At 29.9% G+C, this 21,325-nt stretch overlaps 1 pseudogene; it reads right to left on the reverse strand.

Annotated features, from left to right (window-relative positions):
• Positions 1–10,091: 10,091 nt before the first annotated feature.
• Positions 10,092–21,325, reverse strand: part of LOC149543300 (putative cellulose synthase-like protein H3) — a 111,294-nt pseudogene continuing 100,060 nt past the window's right edge.

A 21,325-nucleotide genomic window follows, 5' to 3' on the forward strand; every position in this document is an offset into this window, starting at 1 on the left:
CTTGAGTTGTTTAAGAGGTTGCAAAATCTAAAATAGAAGGATTATACTAAGGAGTTCTACAAGTTGGCTATTCAGCCTGGACATAGAGAATTATCTAAGGAGAAGGTGGCTTGGTACATTAATGGCTTGAGATTCAAGATTTAGGATGAGATTGGTATGTTGAATATCTATTCTATTGAGGATTCTTATAAGTATGCTCTAAGGATAGAAGATAAGTTGAAGAGAAGAAACCAAGGTAGTTCCTATGGGAAAGAGAAGCAAGACCATTCAAAAAAGGATAAAATAATTGAAAAAGATGAATTAAAACTAGGTGAGAGATTGAAGAGGATAGGTAAGGTTTCCTTTAAAGGTAATTTTTTTTGTTGTGGTGAAGAAGGACATCAAGCTTATGAATCTTCCTAGAAGGTGGGTGATAAAAGAGTTGCTGTTGTGAATGAAGTTGAAGGCTTGGTCAATGAACTTGAGTAGAGAGATATCTTGCTAGTTTGGTGAGTACTATTTGGTAAGAGGGCCTTGGAACCTTGTCAAAGGAGTAACTTTTTTAGGACTCATTATAAATCTGGTAGTAAAGTCTATAATGTGGTAGTACAGATAACCTTCTTGGTGAGGAGATGGTTCAAAAGCTTGGTTTGAAGAGAATGAGACATCCTTATCCTTATGGATTTGGTTAGGTGTAAGATGAACATGATTTATAACTAAGGGAAAAATGTCTTGTTGATTTTCAAATTGGGTATTATAAGGATCAAGTGTTGTGTGACATTGTGGACATGAGTAGTTATCACATATTGCTTGGTAGACCTTGGCAGTATGATTGTAGGCCTATGCATGTTTTTTTCATGAATGTGATTAGTATTGAGAAAGGTGGAAGGAAGCATTCCCTAATTCCTTTGCAAAATGAAGAACTTTGTAAAAGGAACCAGAGTATTAGCAGCCAAGTTGAGTTGAAGGATTCTAAGAGGGTTAGAGATCAATGTAGAAAATAAAGTTGTGTCATGCCAAGGATGAATGTAAAAAAGAAGAGATGGAACAAGGGAAAGAGTGTGCAAGTTGAAGGCTTGGAGGACATGTATGTGAATTAGTTTGGTATTTTATGTGTTGAATCCTAGAAGATGTTCTTCTAGCTACTAAGAACATTTTTTGCATCTAGGGTGGATAATGTAGGAGAATCCTAGGATAGTTGGAGATCTTGCATGGTGAAATGGTGGGATCTTGGAAGTTGCATAACTTGGTCATAGAAGGACTAGTGCTCAATCATTATTGGGCATGTTGACCAATACTAGTACATTTTGGCTCATTTTTTCACAAAAATTGGTTGAATTTTTGACTCATGTTAGTTGAATTTTTTTAAAACTATTTTGTCACTATTTTTGTCATTAAAACTTTGACCAATTTTTTCTTTGGTCAAAATTATGACCAATTTGTTAATGATCTCTATATGTTATAGTGATAAGCCTCCTTTATCTCTCACCAAAAAAACTCATCACCATGACGTATAGCAATATCTCTTCCTTTTTGATAACTAAAAACACTTATCACTATGACTTATAGTGATATCTCCTCCTTTTTGATGAAGATTTTGCTATATTCTATAGTGATATCTCCTCCTTTTTGATAGAAGAGTTTGCTATATTCTAGAGTGATATCTCCTCCTTTTCAATCACTAAAAATACTCATTTCCATGACTTATAGTGATATCTACTCCTTTTTGATGGAAGAGTTCACTATATTCTATAGCAATATCTCCTTCTTTTCAATAACAAAAAATACTCATCACTATGACTGTTAGCGATATCTCCTCTTTGATAAAAGAGTTCACTATATTCTATAGTGATATCTCCTTTTTGATCATTGAAAAAACTCATTTCCATGAGTTATAGCAATATAATATCTCTATCTCTCATCATTTTAATGATTATATTTGTTTTCAATTTGCTGATGATCACTATATGTTATAGCAATAAGCCTCCTTTATCACTCATCAATATATTGTTTTTGTAGTTTCTTTGCATAGTAATAAAAGGGATCACTATATGTCATAGTGATATACTTTCCTCCTAGCTAATCACTATGTTAAGATTAGGCCTTCTCCATATAGTGATATAAGAGTTCACTATATTCTATAGTGATATCTCCTCCTTTTCGATCATCGAAAACACTCATCACCATGACTTATAGCAATACAAAATCTCTATCGCTCATCACTATAATGATTATATTTATTTTCCATTTGTTGATGACACTATATGTTCTAGTGATAAACCTCTTTTTTTACTCATTGCTATAATATTTTTGCAATTTCTTTGCATAGTGATAAAATGGATAACTCTATGTCATAGCGATATACTTTCCTCATCACTTGTCACTATGTCAAGATTAGGCCTTCTATGTAAGGTGATAGAAGAGTTTTCTATATTTTATAGTGATATCTCCTTTTTGACCACCAAAAACACTCATTTCCATGAATTGTAGCGATACAAGGTAAAAGCACAAACCTGTATCACTCTTTTGTAAAGGAAAAGGCTAACAAAAGTATACCTGTTCACCTTCAATGACATAAAATTGGTATAAAATTATTTTGAATTTGAAAATAAAGTAAACTAATGAAATGTGTAGAAATGGATGAAGTTTAAGACTATATTTTTTAATAATTATTTGGAATAAGAATCCATATATTTTCCCAATTTTTATAGATAAATTAGGGGTCTAGTTGCCACCAAAAAACTATATGGAAATAAACTTATTTCCCTTTGATCTCAAACTATGTTATAGATAACATATATACCAAGAACAATCAAAAAGAAAAATCAGCTTTAGACCTATATTTTTGCTTTTATAAGGATTCAAAATTCAACTCACTTGAAATCAATAGTTTTCATCTCCCACCACATTTTTGAAAAAAAAACCTATTCTAACTAGGAGAAAAATTATACATTCTAGAAGAGGACTCTCTCCTCTAGAATATCATATAATTTTAAATTTTTTTTGATGTGATTTGATATTTTTTTCTTTCTCAAAATCAACATCTTTTCAAGTGTTAAAATGTGTGCTTGTAGAATTTTTTAATTAAAATATACTATAGCTAATTAAAACACTATAAAATCTATATGAGAATATTTTTGACTTTGAGATCTATAAAATGGAGTTTATATGTTATTAAAAAAAATCATAAAAAATAGTAAGAGTTATGGAAACACCACTTTTCTAAAATAATTTTAGTTTTTTAGTAATTGGATACAAACTAGTATAAAACATGCATTTAATAGACATTTCCAATTGGAAAACTATGAGACCATTGTCATGACCCTAACAGTTCTACATCTGACACCTTGGATTCTGAGATTAGTTTAATTTTTTGGATAGTTTGGTACTTTTTGAAGTTATTTTAACTCTAGTATCATTATGTTAAACTCAATGAGAATTCAGACGTTACTAAAATCTGTTTCTCAAAACAGATGTTTTAATACTTTCAGTATTGTGTTTTATTCAGAATCTTATTATTTGAATCAATTTAGATTCAGGAATCAATTTTTAAATAATAAAGCAATATTAGTATGGTTTCAGTTTTACTATTCGTCTGGTTCATACTTTCAGACTTATATTTGAAGTGGCATTAAGTTTTTGCAGCACCTTGAATCTATTTTTTTTTCCGAATTTAAGTATATATATTTATATATATATATATTTATATAATTATAGCATTTTATAAATAAATAAATATATATACATATAAATATAATTGCATATAGTATGAAATAATTATATATATTAGTTCATATATAAATATATATATGTATATATATATATACATACCTATATATATGTATATATATGTATATGTATATATAGGTATGTATATATATACATATATATATATATATATATATACATATACATATACATATATATATATATATATGTATATGTATATATATATGTATATATATATACATATATATGTATATATATATGTATATATATATACATATATATGTATATATATACTTATCTATTAACAACATTTATGACAGTGGGATTAATATTAACTAGTATTAATATTAATGTTAATATTGATATTAATATTAATATTAAGTATAAATATTAATATTCACATTCATATCTAATACTATCTAACTTAGTTCCTAAACTAACCTATCGCATGGAATTAAAACTAAGTCTAAACCTAAACTAGAAGCATAGCCTAAGTTTATCAATGCATAACTTGAACTTGGCATTGTGTTGGACTAGGCATTGGCGGCCATGTCAATGGGAATTAAAGATGGCAGGTTCTTTGAATGTCGAGCTGGTACCACTATTGCCAAGTGTTGAAGAAGGTACAGAGAGTGGGGATTTAGGGATAAGCTCGTAGTTATGAGCATTACTTTGCATGTCTAGTCGTTTTGTTTGTTGGGTGTTAGTTGTAACTTGATTTCAGTCTGCCATTATGAACTTCAGTTGGAAAAATATGAAACCTCTATTGAACAGGTTTCTTGGCACTAATATTAGCAAACTATTAGCCATGAAGGAGATTTTTGATTCACTCCAGCTCTATATATGTTCACAATTTCACATTTTTCATGGTTTTTGACTTTTCGTGGTTGCATTTTCTTAGTTCTATTTTCATAAGGGTTTCATTGATATCTCTATGATAAGGTTTGAAAGGGTTTGGAGGCTTGGGCTATGACTTTGAAGTAAAGGGCTCTCCAGGTAGCTTTTCTCAAGTATCATCCCCCACTTACACAGGCAGGGGGCTCTTCTTTAACTTTATCCTCTATCCATTTTTTTTTAATGTTCATTTAGATATGGTGAATGATATTGACATCCAAGCATGGACATATGTAGGGTTCAACATTGTATGTTGTTGAGCTTTGTATATACTCATACTTAAGTGTGAGTATGGGAATTTTACTTTGGCAATGTTGTTTGTTTTTGGGTTTTGCTATATTATATGTTTGTTTGAGGCTGTAATTTATTTAGGGGAATGTGTAAACAACATATGGATATCGGCTTCTATTGAGATGAGCTCTGTGTGTACCATGCCTTTGTGTTTATTCGTTTGGTTGTATGCGACTCAACCATGGCCACGTGTTCCCAGTGATCTACGAACTCATGACTATGAATTGAGGGCACAAACATGAGACTAGGGTTTGGACACTATACATTAAACTATTATCATGAACAAGAACATGGTCATTTTATCTAACAGTTTGCTTGAAATCAAGGCATAGATATTGTGTTGAACTCTTAGCAGGATTTTGGAGTTTTGAGTTTACAATGCTCAGCCAAACCTTATAATGATTAGAAAGAGATTTATCTTGTTTCTTAACAGGTTTTCGATGTGTTAAATCTGAGCATGTCTTATAAAAATTATATACATATTGTTGTGAAGATGAGTCAAGCCTACAGTTATAATTTAGGTATATTGGTCTTAAACAAAGATTAATTATCTATTTTAATTCTGACTTTAAATTAATAGGGCATTATATATATATATATATATATATATATATATATATATATATATATATATATATATATATATATATATATATATATATATATATATATATATATATATATATATATATATATATATAAAATTATATGTATCAACATATATGTATTCTTCCTTATGAATAGATTGTTAGAATTGAAATATATATTTATAGTTATGGAATTAGTATGATTATTTGTTTCGAAAATAAAAATTGATTAATTTTTTATATTCCGATGTTGTAAGTATTAGGATATGTGGATAGTTTTAATATTGGTATTTTAAAATGAGATGTAAATATAATGAATTTGGAAAAATCAATTCCTTACTATTAAATTTAAATATAGTTAATATGTAGTTTGAAAAGCTTGGTTACTTGTGAAAATTTAAAAGGGACAAAGATGCTTTTGGTAATATGTAATGTGGATTGTATGAAAGGATATTAATATGGTTTCATTTGGTACTTTTATAAGAAGATTATTTTGAAAGCTTGAAAGTTGGTTTCATATGATATTTCTGTTGCTGATTCAATTGTTAAATTGAAGCAAATGAAATAAGTGTATTGGTTGGAATTGGAAAATTAAACTATGTTTTCTTCCAATTAATATAACTAGAATTATGTGTGTATTAGATTATGCAAGTGTGATCCTTTAGATTGGGTGGCTATCATAAAGCGAGCAACTTGTGGTGAAAGAATTATTTTACCGGATGCCCTCCGACACTAGTCTAGATCCTTATGGGAAAGTTTATGATAGTTATTTAATCAAGTGGTAATATTTAATAATTTCATGGGTTGGGCATCATATAATAAGATAAGAAAATTATGGTTTCACTTGACATAATGAGTTCTACAAGTGGTTGAACGTAGATCCTTATGTTGACACCCATGTACTACTGGATCATTACCTTGTCATATTCTGTGCAAGTTTATTTCTGCATATCTGCGTGCAAGAAATTATGTACTTGCTTTATAATTGATTGTGAAAAAGGAAATTGTATTTTCAGTATATCTGTTATTTGGAGTAAATGATTATAATGTTGTTATGAAATCTAACATGCAGGTTTACTAGAGATCTCATCAATTTAATTAGTGTTACTAAGCCCTGTTTGGTGTTTTGTGATTGTGTTGTTTTGATTTCAGGTTTGAGATAGGGTTGGTTATGGACTTAGAATAAAATAGTTGTTTAACATTTAGAACCAGTGTTAATTTTAATGTATTTAAAAGATGTTGTACTTCAAAAAGAGTGCAGATATATAATACACTTTGATGCATTAATTTGAATTGTTACATTGTTGTTATGAGTACTTTACTATACCTATTTTGTAAGGTTAATATGTATTGGAGAATTATTAAAAGAAAATTGTTCGAGGTTTTGATCTTATAGTTATGTATGGATTTATTGTTTTTATGGTTATCTTTTGGTTATGTGTGTGTTGGAGGTTGTTACAACCATAGATAACTTAGCTAGAATGAATTTATCTAGATTGCATGTTTGAAAAAAAATAAGTTTTAGATATAAATACTCAAATTTAGTCATTCTAATAAGTCAGCATGAAAGATGACATAGCTTTGTACTTTTACCCTACAACATCTCTATCTCTCATCATTGTAATGATTATATTTTTTTCCATTTTTTGATGATCACTAAATGTTATAGCAATAAGCCTCCTTTATCACTCATTTCTATATTATTTTTATAGTTTCTTCACATAGAGATAAAAGGGATCACTATATTTCATAGTGATATACTTTCCTCACCACTCATCACTATGTCAAGATTAGGCTTTCTCCATATGGAAATAGAAGAGTTCGCTATATTCTATAGTGATATCTCCTCCTTTTCAATCACCAAAAACACTCATTTCCATGAGTTATAGTGATACAATATCTTTATTGCTCATTATTGTAATGATTATATATATTTTTGTTTGTCAATGATCACTAAATGTCATAGTGATAATCCTCCTTTATTGCTCATTGCTATATTATTTTTGCAATTTCTCCACATTGCAATAAAAGGGATCACTATGTGTCATAGTGGTATACTTTCCTCATCACTCATCGCTATGTCAAGATTAGGACTTCTCCATAAAGTGATAGAAGATTTTGTTATATTTTATAGCAATGTAGTACCTAAAATCTCTTTTGATCATGTTGTGATGGCTATAATGTATCTTGACTCATGAAGCCTAATTTTTTGTAACTATAGCAATATATGAAGCATTGAACAAAGAAACAACATTTCTATTGACTGAGGTTTCTGACTTGCCTATGTGAAAAAATCTCATTAATTGTTAAAAAAAATGTCAAATGATGGATTCCAATGCTTATTTGATGGTTTGAATGAGGTGGGCATCAAAGAAATATACAGAGAAGTTAAGGAAGGGTTTTGTAGTATCTTCTAAATGTTTGTTGAAATTAGTGTGGCCAATGCTTACATATCTGATCAAATAGGAAATGTTTCATAACCTAGCATACATTCAGTGAAGAGTGTACATGACCCATCTATGACTAGAATAAGCATGCACTAGTACTATGATATTATATTAGAGAAATCATCAATAGGCCACCACAGAATATAGAGGTTTATCTAGAAAAAACAATTGGACAAGTACTATCTTATACACATCAAAATATATCTAGAACAAAAATTTCATACTCTTGTCAACTCTCAATATCAAACTAATGCTCAAAATAGATTACCTTAAATCATATCAGGCTTAGGTGTGGATAGTACTGTCTAATACCTTCCCTATCAATGTATAAGGTGTTCATTAATAAATTATAGTGTAAAGGAGTTCAAATTTGAATAAAACCAAGGCTGTAGACTTGGGTGTGGATAATATTATCTATTACCTTCCTCTATCAATGTATAAGGTGTTCATTAATAAATTCTAGTGTAAAGGAGTTCAATTTTGAATAAAACCAAGGGTGAACTAGAAAATTTGTATAACTAGTTATATAATTTTATATAACCTTTAGAAATTATTGGTTTCTCACAACCTTGGATCCTTTTAGATCTTTTAGATTGAGGGCAGAATTTAAGTTAGTCTATAGGGGACATTGCAACAAATGCATGTTACCAATTTCTTTCTACATGTGAGGATGATAAAACTTAAATTGTAGGAACAAAACTACAAAGAGTATCCTACCATATCTAGGTTATTCAACATGTTCTTTAAAATGATGCAAACTAGAGCCTAACACTCTATGATGCCTCTTCACTTGTTGTTGTCAATATTTTTTCTATAGCTATATTTTTCAGACATGATTCCTAAATAATATGATTGGTGTATACATTGACTTGTCTAGCTTTTATACAAAGTTGTTGATCTAAAAGGAATTAATATCATACTATTGTAGGAAACTAAAGAAAGAAAAGAATGTCTTGGTATAGATCCACATTTATAACTTGTATTAATAATATAGTATTAAGGGATACAATGCACCTGTAGAGAGCCATGCATATAGTTTTATATTTTAACTAGACACTAAATTCCCAATAGACTAAATGCCTATAGTATTCTTGAGAATAATAAGATAGCTACATTTTATATTAGGTAGTTATCTCAAGTGTTCAAGTTTATTTTTACTGCATCAAGAATCATAAATAAAAAAGGCTTGCTTACAAGCAATGGGCTCCATGGGTATCTTTATATACCCAACAAAGATATTAGAAAAGTTTAACAAAACTCTAGGTAAAGTGTCTACAGTTATCACATGTACATGCACTTCATAGAATAGGGCACTCAAACTTGAAGTCATAGGAGTATTATCTTTGCATTCAACATCCCTGCAAGCATCTCAATCTAGAATAAGGAAAGGCGATGGTTTTTGGATTTAGATCATATTGTACTTTATAGGGAGTATGTTTTAACATGAGACTTAAGAGATACACCAACTATTAAGTAATCAAATAATAGTAAAGTGCAAGTGTTTACCATCTTTCTTTAAGAAGTCACCTCCCTATAATTGAATAGAAAAAGGAAGATATTTAGTTAGTTATAAAAAATCATTTAAAAACTATATGACATTACTTCACAGTTAACAAAATACTCAAAGAAAAAACTTAAGTCATCTCAAATTTACATTTTAAACTATTGGCATTTTATATATTGAAAGTAAAAAAATATTTTAGCATGGATACAAAAAAAAAGAGAATCTATTTATATTTTTAAATGAAAAATCATGTTATGCATATCAAGAAATGCCTACAAGAGACCTACAAAAGTAACACATAAAACAATATTGCATGTCTACTATTGAGAAAAGAACTACAAAAATGTTTACAATGTTAAAAATCACAATCAATTGTAATTACCACACACAACATACTTATCAAGTATCTAGAACCTCTCCAACTTAAATTTGAATTAAAAATATTATCATTTTCTAATTTTTCTTATTCAAAGAATTTAGTGGACCATAAATATATATTCAGAAATGGTATGGAAATATAGACATATTGTTAATAGAAGAAGAGTTCCTTAGTAGAAAGGATGAAAGATAAAACATTTCATAATAGAAGAATATATCTAGGAAGATTCATACAATTTAAATAAGTGAGATTAGCAAATAGGAAAAACACCCTTCACTAAATTAAGCTGGTGTAGTGTTTATGAAAATAGCTAAGGAACAAGATTTCATGATAACACTCTAAGGAATGCCTCTCTTTCCCTTTCTAACCAATCCTTTCACAAATGGCTAGAGATTTATGACTACCCAAACACTGCACAAATACTTTACAAACAACCTCACTTACACTGTCCATAATTGAAATTATGTTCCAAGAAAAGCCTACTAAGTTTAATAATAATATTGTAGTGGTCTGATGAACAATGTAGAGGAAAAAAATGTAAACTCACCCTCATCACCATTATCTTCTTCCTTTAACCCCTTTGGAGTCACAACAAATATTGTCTTAGACAATCCCAAGAACTTCATTGCAACATCAAATATTTCAATGAACCATTAAGATGTGCACATAATGAGCCACATGAATTGGTTATTCCACCACTCTCTTATAGAACACCCAAGAAGAATGTATTTCACAAGCTAATATCCATAGACTGAAAGGAAGAGTGCTAGTGTAATAGGAAAAGAAACCTCTGTGATCTACATTAGAAGTAAAGATAGAGTTAAAAAATGAAACTTATCGTATATAAATCTATAAATAAAAATGAGTTCATCTTTTTGATATAATTTAATTAACACATTCTAAGATTTGGCTTGTTTAGGTGGCCCATCTAAAAACACATAGACTCATTTACTAATATGATTAAAGATGCACCAACTCAACAAATCAAATGGGTCGTTTAGACATCACACATAAGGTCTAATTGTTAATTAGTCAAAATTGACTTCCTTTTTCAAAACTTATCTTGTCATAAAGATGATCTAAATCAAAACACATAATATATTATTCATACCACAACCATATGACAAGACCAGTGGCTAATAGGTTAATAGTGTATTTCAATTTAGATAGATAAGATGATATTAATATAAAATTAAATTTAACTAACCTTGGGTAGGAATGATTTATGATATAGAAGACTCATGGTAGGAAGTAAGGCATAGCAAATAATTGGTATTGACCAAACAACCCATAGGAAGAAATAAGAATAAAGCATCCTCTACCTCAGTTTAATGGCTCTTTTGAGTCCAATGAAAGGACAATGTTTGCTTACAAATATTTCAAGCAGTTCTGTTTCCCATCTCTTCTTCTAAAAAAGGGTATTAGAACTAGTGGTTTTTGTACATCCCATGAAAAATGGTTCCTTTGGTTGGACACTAATGGAATGCCAAGCTAGATAATGAATCTTCATTCCTATCATAACATCCTCAACTATAGATCCATACATCCATCTCACCTTCAACCATTCAAAAGTGAGTTAGCATTTATGCTTTGGAAGATTTTTGTGGGTTGCATCAAATATCTAATATATAAGGTGACGTGTAGATTTTTGTGTTTGGATTTGATTGTGTATATTTTCTAAGCATCAATGTTTTAGATCATACTTCATGATCCATCATTAGAATGAGAGAATGCATTAAAAAGTGAAATATATAGACCAAGCCCAACCAAAGGGAAATAAAAAGAAAAAGAGGATTGGTCTTCATATTTCACTTTTCCATTCTTGCTTTCTCTTATCTTGATGATGGATTGCAAAGTATGATCTAGAAAATTGATGCTAAAAAAACATACATAATCAAATCCAAAAACAAAAATTTACATTTCAAATGGATAGTGGACATCCTATAAGATTAATATAAGATGATGGGCTCTCTTTCAGTAGGAATTATTTTTAAGAAAAAGAGAAAGGTTATGCATCTTCTACCACTTTACCCTAAGTAGTTTTGGTTTCATAACTACAACTAGCAACCATCAAAGCTTCCTCTATAACCAAGGAAGGAAGGGTATAGTGATTGCATGGAATGAAACTTAGTATAGATCAAGCTACTTCAACTAGGGCATGGGATTCTCCAAATGCTTTCCTCAATACCTCAAATGAACAAGATGATGTAAAGTCTAGAATCTCTACTTAGGTAAATCATACATGTTATTGATTGAATATTTAAAGGGTTTACAAAAAAAATTTATAAGCCTTTTATGAATCACTATTCCAACCACATGTCAACATGACTGTTCCTCACATTTCATTTTCTATAAATATATTTTATTTAATAAAAGATAATAATGCATTATTAGATAAGCTTCTTAAAAAATAACAAATTCAAATAGGATCAAGTGCAATAAAAATCTTAGTAAATAAAAGAAAGTAGAATAGATGAGTCCTTATCATAATTGCCTCAAACATCTACTAGATACTATATTTGTCACACGCCTAAAAACAAAATGGTGTACAACTATAAAAGTAACTTCTAGAAAGCTTGCTTCAAATAGGATTGAAATTATAATTTATTGTTTTTAATTAGGTTTGGGGAGTTTTCCAAAGGATTCCCATAGTTTTAAAATGTTGTTAGTACACACCAAATAGTTAACAACAAAAATAAAATCAGCAAAGATATCAAGATTATACTTAAATATAAAAATAATTAAACATTTACCATTAATATACAATACTACTATGAACATTAAGCTATTAAAATATATTTAGTAATATATATCATTATTTCATGTGAAATATTTGAATTTGGTAAAACAACATGCCATATATACTAAACTTCAATCTCTAAACCAATCTAATGCCAAAGATATTCTATTACCTTGTCTTTGTCTTTCACTTCCTTTCCTCTGGTATTGATCAATCTCAAGTGACAACACATACAAGCCTTTTCTTCTACGAAAGCAGCTAGTTCCTCCATAAAGAGGGCCTTGGAGTGCATTTGATCCCTTACCAATAGTATGCATACACCCAACATCTCCATTTTTATATCTATAATCATGTAATAAATTGGCCAAAAATGTTATACAACTGTTGAATAATTAGTTTAGAAAAGATAGTAAGTTACTTCTTACTTCTATGAGTATTTTCAGCTAGTGTCCAAAGGGATCATGCTTGAGACTTCCATGGAAAACTTGAGGGAATTGAACAAAACTACATTATTTCTCTGATTTACATTCAAGGAAAAAACACATAGCATGTTGTATAGCTCTACAATCATTGGCATGCATATCACTATCCAAATTTAGTGTGAAAGGAGAATTTGTCATCAACACTTAGACTATTTTCTAAAAACCCAACACCACATTATATCAGCAAATTTCATATTAAGAAATAGTATATATTTTCAAACCATCAAAACCTATCATAGTTGATGGTACAATATTATATATTTCATGTTATTCTTCATAGTTGACATTACTATTAAAATTTCCAAGCAATTATTCAAAAACTTTTTCAATCACAATTTATACTAGAAACTTTGTAAATAAGTTATAGAAAGATAAATAACAAAAATCTACTAACCATGACATTCATGGCACTAGCCCTATACTGATGTCTGACATTGGGGCATTTCTCTCTAGCAAAATATATCAGGTGGGGAAGAGAATCAACTTTCTTGTCATGATCCATTTTGTTTTCATGAATAACATGTACATATAAAATAATTAATAGTATGAGATATTCATCCTCTAGAGAAGCTCTTACTATCTTGATTAAAGTTTATATTGCAAAAACATAATACACAATCATTTTAACTTCATACTCTCCCTATTACCTATACTACACTTGTATGGTTTCTAACATCCAAGCTTCTATACACAAAACCATCAACACTATGATCAGAAGTAAAATTAGGTGGAACTTGTTTTTCTTCAATGTTTTTCTTATCCTTTTCTTGAAAATTCATACTCATCCTAAAAAATATCATTTAAAAATGTTAAGGAGGCATGATGATTTAATAACATAGGAACTATTGATTTCTATATTTTAATCACATGATCATAACCTTCATACTTTCCATTCTCAGACAAAATCAAGATCATATGACTCATTTTCTTTGGAGAAATACATAAAGGGTGCCCTGTTCTTTATTTTGAAATTTCTACAAAATGGTACCCATTTTTTGGCAAAGCTCAAAATTTCTACAAGAGACTAGAAGTGATGGGAGATGCACCATCATCTAAGATATAACAAGAAATTTTTTATATCAGATAATTAAGTGAAAGAACAAAAAGAATTATATTGGCAGTTATCAATACGAGCTCCTTCAATGGATTTGTTATAGTGATGATAACATCCACAACACAAAGCTTGGAAACAAATTCTCCACTATATCTACAAGATAAAAACATAACACAACACCCAAGTTTTTGTAATGTTTCAAAGAGGAATAAAAATATAGGACCTTCACTCATAGAGAAATAAACATATAAGACCTCCACTTTTATAATAATAAAAAAAATGTGTAAATGAACAACATTCATTTCTACTTCTCTGCAAGCCTCTCTAGGTACTTATAATATAGATTAGGAAAAACAAGATACATCATTCCTATAAGCAATAAAAGTAGACTTTATGATATTAGTGCCATATCAAAGTTAGCTATCAGGACATTGAGAAGACTTGTAGTATATCTTATATTGATATATTAGAAACAAATAGTAAAAATTGCAAGGATACTTCACACAATTCATATTGTTATAATAGAAGTGTAGATCTGATATATAGTAGAGATCATCTTGGCATAAATCTCGTCAGTATAGCTGAGTTAACTATGATACTCTATTTTATTGATAAGTAATATATCTTATATCATCATATTATATGTAGCATCATTTGTAAATCATAATTTTTCATTCTTATATTAATTGGTGTCAATTACTGTCATTACACATCTTGTAAAGGACTTTTAGAGTCTTCTTGAAAGGAAATTTCAAATTGATTATTGTGATTTAATTGTTCCTTATTCCTAAGAATTAATATAAGGGGATATTACAAGATTGATGTCCTTGTCACTAGGTTGTCACTCAATAATCATGCAATAGATATAAATATAATCCATTGGTTGGTGGTCATATATTTAATCTAAGATTGGTGCCTCTTGTTGGCTGTTGTCTACTTATCATAAGTAATTCATTATTATTATGAGGCTGAATGTCCTATGATATTTCCCATCTTGGATTTTTATATAAGTTTACTACTCTTGTGTACTTGTGAAAGATTTCATATTGTGTATTTGTTATAGTTTATGAATAATAACTATATTAAAGTTAAATTAAGTTTAAAATTGTACATGTTGTTTCACCCCTGTCTCCCTTATAGTTGGTATCAACGTAGTTTCATTTGAAAAGGTTTAGCAACTTAAGTTAGATTTTTGATAGAAAAAGATTTTCTTATTTGGTGATGTTGATTTCCCATTTACCAACGTGCTCTTGCTCTAGACATGTTAGGTAGCTAAAATATTCCATGAGTTGGAAGAATTAAGAACATTTGGAGGTGTATGGATGATAATCTCATATTTGTTTTAAATCCAATTTTACTCCTTGCCCATGGAAACTCTTCCACTATTCTATCCTTGACCAATCTCAAGGAAACTATATATATAATATCTATGTGTGCTTTTTGTGTAAATATATGGTAGGGGAATGTGTTTGAATAATTTTGTTTAGTATAAAAATATTTATGCATCCATTAACCTATGTTAAGAGGATGAATTTCAATGAATCCATAGATAGGAGATAAGTAGGCTTTGACTATAATCATTAGGGAAGGATTGATTTACTTATAGTATGAAGTGTCCATTTCTTGCACGAGAAAAAAATAGTTTAATTCTCATACATCTATATACACCATTGTGGTGTGGTAGGAAAATGTTTTTCTTTTGTTATGGTTGGTTGATTCCTTTTTTGATATTTGACTCCATTTTGTGTACGAGAAAGTACACAAGATCTTGCAAAACAAATCATTTGGATAAGTTTGAGGATTTTTTATTGTTGTTTTGTATTGATACCATAGTGTTGAGCAGGTGGTTTTGCTTGAGCCAATAGATTGACAACTTGCTCCATCCTAACTTTAGTCATATCCATTGTAAGCCAAAATATCTTTATCAAGTCTTCCCTCTATTGTTGTTGAGGTAGAAACTCAATCTGTAGCTCATTGACTCTTTTCCTACACACACCATTCAAACCCTTGATAATTTTGTAGGTTTTATCAATATCACTAAGATCATTCTTGATCTACTCACATTGTATTTGAAAACTGGCTACTACATGGCATACCACTATAGACTATATTTTTAGAAGATATTAATTTCCTCCATACATGTTTTGATCTAACCAATAGCAAGGGACCATACCTATAATACAATTTTATACTTCTTATCCATTTCCTTCTCAATACACTAATAATAAATGTCATATTGTAACAACTATTTCTCAATTTCTAAAACCAAATCACTAGACTACACTCCACAAATATGAGATACGACCACATCATTGCAATTCATATGATTAACAACCAATAATAAGGGGTTGGGGGGCATTTTATATTTCTTTTTTATTTTAACCATGAAATTTTTGTTATTATTATGAGACTCCACAAGGTTCCATTTTTTAGTGATATCCCAATCTAAGGACTTGAGAGGACAACCATGACTAAAAGGATGCAAAATCATCATATTTTCCTTGATTGTATGGATAAGGGCTTAAAAAAAACCATTGGAATCTTTCTATATTTGAAAATCATATTATTTCTCTCTTTCCAAATATACCAAATACCAATTCAACTCAAAACAAATGAAATAAACTATTCATAATAATGGAAAAATAAACTCAGGGAAAACTCTTAATAACTTACCTATGTAAAATATTATGAAAATGTTGCAATAACTACTAATTATAGCAGCAATAAACAAAACTCCTACAACCTACAAAGTTAAAAAATTGTATTTTGGATTCCACATGGCTCAAATTTTAATGGATGAATATGATATAATATTGTAGGAAAGAACATTATATAAGAAAACAAAAATACCACAAGGAATGTCTTAACATCTTTCCCTACTACAACATCTTGTAGAAAGCTTCATAACCAATTTTTTTAATTTTTGATAGTAACAACAACATCAATAAAGATATTCTTTGGAATAGAAATTTAGGGAACACTTGGAGAAGACCTAAAAAGAAATAAAAATGAAGGTTAAATATTTTTCAAAACATGAAATCCATTAAGATAGACTATGCTATGAGCCACTACATAGAAAAATTAGCCTAACCTATAATACAATGTGAAAAAAAGACTAACCTGTTAAAGAAAAATGCAACACTCGACCAAAGAAAAGAGATCATAATACAAAATACAAGGCTAATGCAAATTAGTGTCAACAAGTGGTACTCTAGCCACTCTAAAAGAAGCCATATGAATGTCGCACTAGAAAGAACACTATCTCTCCTTAATAAGACATGATAGTTGTATACAAAACCAAACAATGAGGAAAGATAGCTTAATGAAAACTTTAGTTTTATTGTTTGGGACAAAAAATGCCCCTGCTCCTACCCCTATTTCAAATGAGTAATTTTATACAACTGTATGAAAACCCTTATTTTTAATTATTGTAAAGAAAATTTTAGTGTAAAGTTCTTAGGTATCTAAATTTCTATGATCTACAGAAAAATAACGAAATTCCAAAAATCTAGATTAACTCTACTGCCTTGTTTCTAAATTGTAAAACAATAAAACTTACCCCTATAAAAACACACCATTACTCAAAATATTAACAATAGAGCTTTAGAAAAACATTTATTCTTAATTTACCTCCATCGATAAGATGATGAACAAGTTTTTGGTGTCCAATGAGTTGATTAAATGACTCAAAAATTGATGATTTTTCACTCAATAATGTCTTTGAGCTTTGTTTGGAAATTATCCTCCTAAACAAATGACTTACCAGAGAAATGAGATTTGTTTGTTAGGTTCATATAACAAAGTTTTGAAAATAGTTGGAACATTCATGACCATGAACTCACATGATTTTACATTGAATACACCTTTATTAATGTCCTCTAGCTTTGAGATCTTTACTGGGTTGTACAAAATGGGAATTCTAGAGATTTAGAAAACTCTATAAGTCTTCTTCTGTTGTCTTCTAGGTTATCATAATTCACACCAATGACTGTGATCTTGAGATGCTTAACTATAGAAGAAGAAGAAGATTGCATGGAGAGGGATTGAGTCAATGTTGTCCATTGACACCTAGTTTGAATTCCCAAATAAATCACATGATTTCTCTTCCCATGCTTCAAGGCATCAATGATACCTTGGACAGTTGTAAATTGTATCACTTTGAAAAAGGGAAGTATAGTAGTATAGAGACCAAGTAAAGAATAGAACTCAGCTTTTGTGTTATCACTGTGTCAATTCTCAATGAAATCATTCTTGTAGTTATTGGTGAAATCAAGGTTTTTTTTTCACCTCATTATCTTTTGCATTATCCCTCTCGCACTCATGAGCTCATAGTGAAAATCCCTCCTCCCATGCACTTTTCTTTTTTTTGTTTATAATCCTTGTTGGTCAAATTTTTGACCAACTTAGGATATTCACAAAAATAAATATAAATGGAAAATTGTATAAGGTCAAAAATTAACCCCAAATCTACTAGTGAGTGATGACTAAGGCCGAGGAACATAGTTTTGGCCAAGTATTAGCATTTATAATTTTGTGAAGGAATTGAGATTTTTGGCTAACATAGTTGAATTCTTGAAGTATGTAAAGCATGTTAAAGATAAGGAATCATGAGCTAGAACACTTAACGCAAGGGAAAAAATGTTTCTAGGCATGGATTCAAAGAGAAGTTAGGAGAATTTTCTACGACGAGGAAAAATAAATATAGAAGGATTCGATGAATCTAACCTAAACCTAAGATCAATGGTGGTATTTAAGAAATAAAAGATAAAGCTAACTATTTAAGGAGGTATAAGGGCTAATCTAATAGAGGTTGGAGTAGTTGTTCATTCTATTGATTAGTGAACTTAAGAAGAAGGCTGAACAATTAAGAGCTAAGGAGAAATGTGATTGCATGAAGGGTTGCCAAGAAAATTAATAATGGAGATGAAAATGAAGGCTAGCCAATGAATCAGTTGTTGAACCAAATTGTGATCTTTATTTAAAAAGTTAGTTGTATTTATCATGTCAAATTGTTGTTATTTTCTAACCATTGCATTAGCTAAAATCCTTTAATCAAGGTGACATTCTATTAGACTGTTCTTGAGTCCTCTAACAAGGTGACTCCGAACATGGTGATTAAATAATTTAAAAGGTTCACACCTAACAATGTATATTGTAACCTTTAACAAGGTTGGTCCAAAACAAAGCTCACTTCATAAGAGTGAAAATTTGTTGACATGTTACTAGTGGTTTTTCCCAAATTGGGTTTCTATGTTAAATCCTAGTGTCTTACTTGTGTGGATATTATTTTAGGTGTTTACTATTAATATTTTACATTTTACAAAATTTTATTATTATTAGGATAGTGAATTGGTAGTTTATGTTACTGATTTATTTCTATAGAGATTGATTAGATTATATATTAGATCTAAGTTATTTGAAGAGTTCAAAATTTTAATTGGTACATCTGGACCTAAGGATAAATTATTCACCCCTCTCCTCTTAGTTATTCTAAATCATTATAAAAATTTGTATCAAAGCTATTTCTATTTGTGAAGGAAAAGTTTGAAGGGACTTAAAGCTAAAGATCAAGATGTATAGGAAGGAGATACCTAAGTTGAACAAGGAAAACTTCCCTGCATGGAAAAGTTTGATGAAGCCTCACATTATTTGGATTTGATATTTAATGGTATTCTACTTGGAGAATTAGTATGTGACTATACCTGCACCTATGACAACCTAGTAGATAAAGGAGAAACAAGAGGACAATCATGCAATGTTGGAGATTGCATCTGCCCTAAGCTACTCAATGTTTGATGATAAAGTTGGAAAAGATCCATGGAGGAGACAAGAATATACTAAGAGAAAAATCATAAATATTAAGAGGAAATTATGATAACATAAAGATGATAGAAGGTGAGAGCATTGCTCAATATATTGAGAGAATCAAAGAAGTTGTGAATGCTATTAGAGGAGCTAATGGAAAGATCAGTCATGAGACTATAATCAACAAGGTATTAAGAACTTGAATTCTTATTTATGTTATTAGAGTTTCTTCTATAGAAGAACTAAGATGTACTCCTAGTAATGATCTAACCTTGGATAGTCTAGTTGGTAGACTCGCTGCTTTTGAATTATCAAATTTTGATAATTTTAATGCCCCAGCTATAAAATCTTCTTTCAAGTCACAATTGGTTTTACATAAATATAAGAAGAAAGGAAAGTATGAGGATAGTGAAAGTGAATCTTCTAATGATGATCTTGAGGATCTTGAAGCATTAATGACTAGGAAACTACCAAGAGGCAAATGAAAATACAAAGGTAAACTTCCTATAATCTATTTTTTCATGCAATAAAGTTGGTCATATTGCTACAAGATGCCCTAATAGAGGTGATAAGGATGAAAGGAAAGACAACAAGTTTTTAGGAAGAAGAGATGGAAAAGACAAAAAAGGATATAGGGACTACAAAGGTAAAAGATAAGAAGTCTTGTTACATTGTTGAAGAAGACATTGATGATGAATCTAGTAGTAATTGTTGACACAAAAGCTTGTACCCTTGCTTAAAGTCTTACCTAAAAGTAGCCTTGTATAACATGGAAATAATATCTAAAGTGTGGAACTTTGGAACTTGAGATTGAGTCTTTGGAGAAGGTTGACTTCCTTACTATTAGAATGCACCTAACTATTTATTGAGAGAGAAAAGGAGGATGAATGCATGAAAGAAAACTACCTCATCTATTCTAAGAGGAGGTGATACACCAAATAGTATATTCAAATTTATCTCTACCATGTTAGGATTAACCGCAGAGAGAAATAATAGTTACATGCAAATATAACCAATATCAAAAAATAATAGATCACATAGAAGAGAACACAAGACACCAAGATTTAATGTGGTTCACCCAATCCTTGGGCTGCGTCCACCAACAACAAGTCTAATATTATTATTATCCAATGATTATAATCCACAATCCCTTACAACTCAATACCACCACAAGAAGCTACAATATCACCATTACATTATGGAATCCCTAACCCTAAGCCTTTTTATAAAAGCTTTTGTCACTTACAAAATAAGGGCTAGAGTAAGTCATCTAATAGAAAAAATATTAGCTGACACCTTTTACAATATAAGGGCATTTTTGGCTTTGGGGGTGCTACCCTCAAAGACCCTAGAGAGGCATTTCCCCTCAACCCCACCCTATACTATGACAGGGAGTGCATCTAGGGTGCTGCCCTAGGACCCCATAGGGGTGTT

Source organism: Cupressus sempervirens, chromosome 8 (assembly GCF_028749045.1).
Source record: "Cupressus sempervirens isolate cs-2001-9-10 chromosome 8, ASM2874904v1, whole genome shotgun sequence".
Lineage (NCBI taxonomy): Eukaryota > Viridiplantae > Streptophyta > Pinopsida > Cupressales > Cupressaceae > Cupressus > Cupressus sempervirens.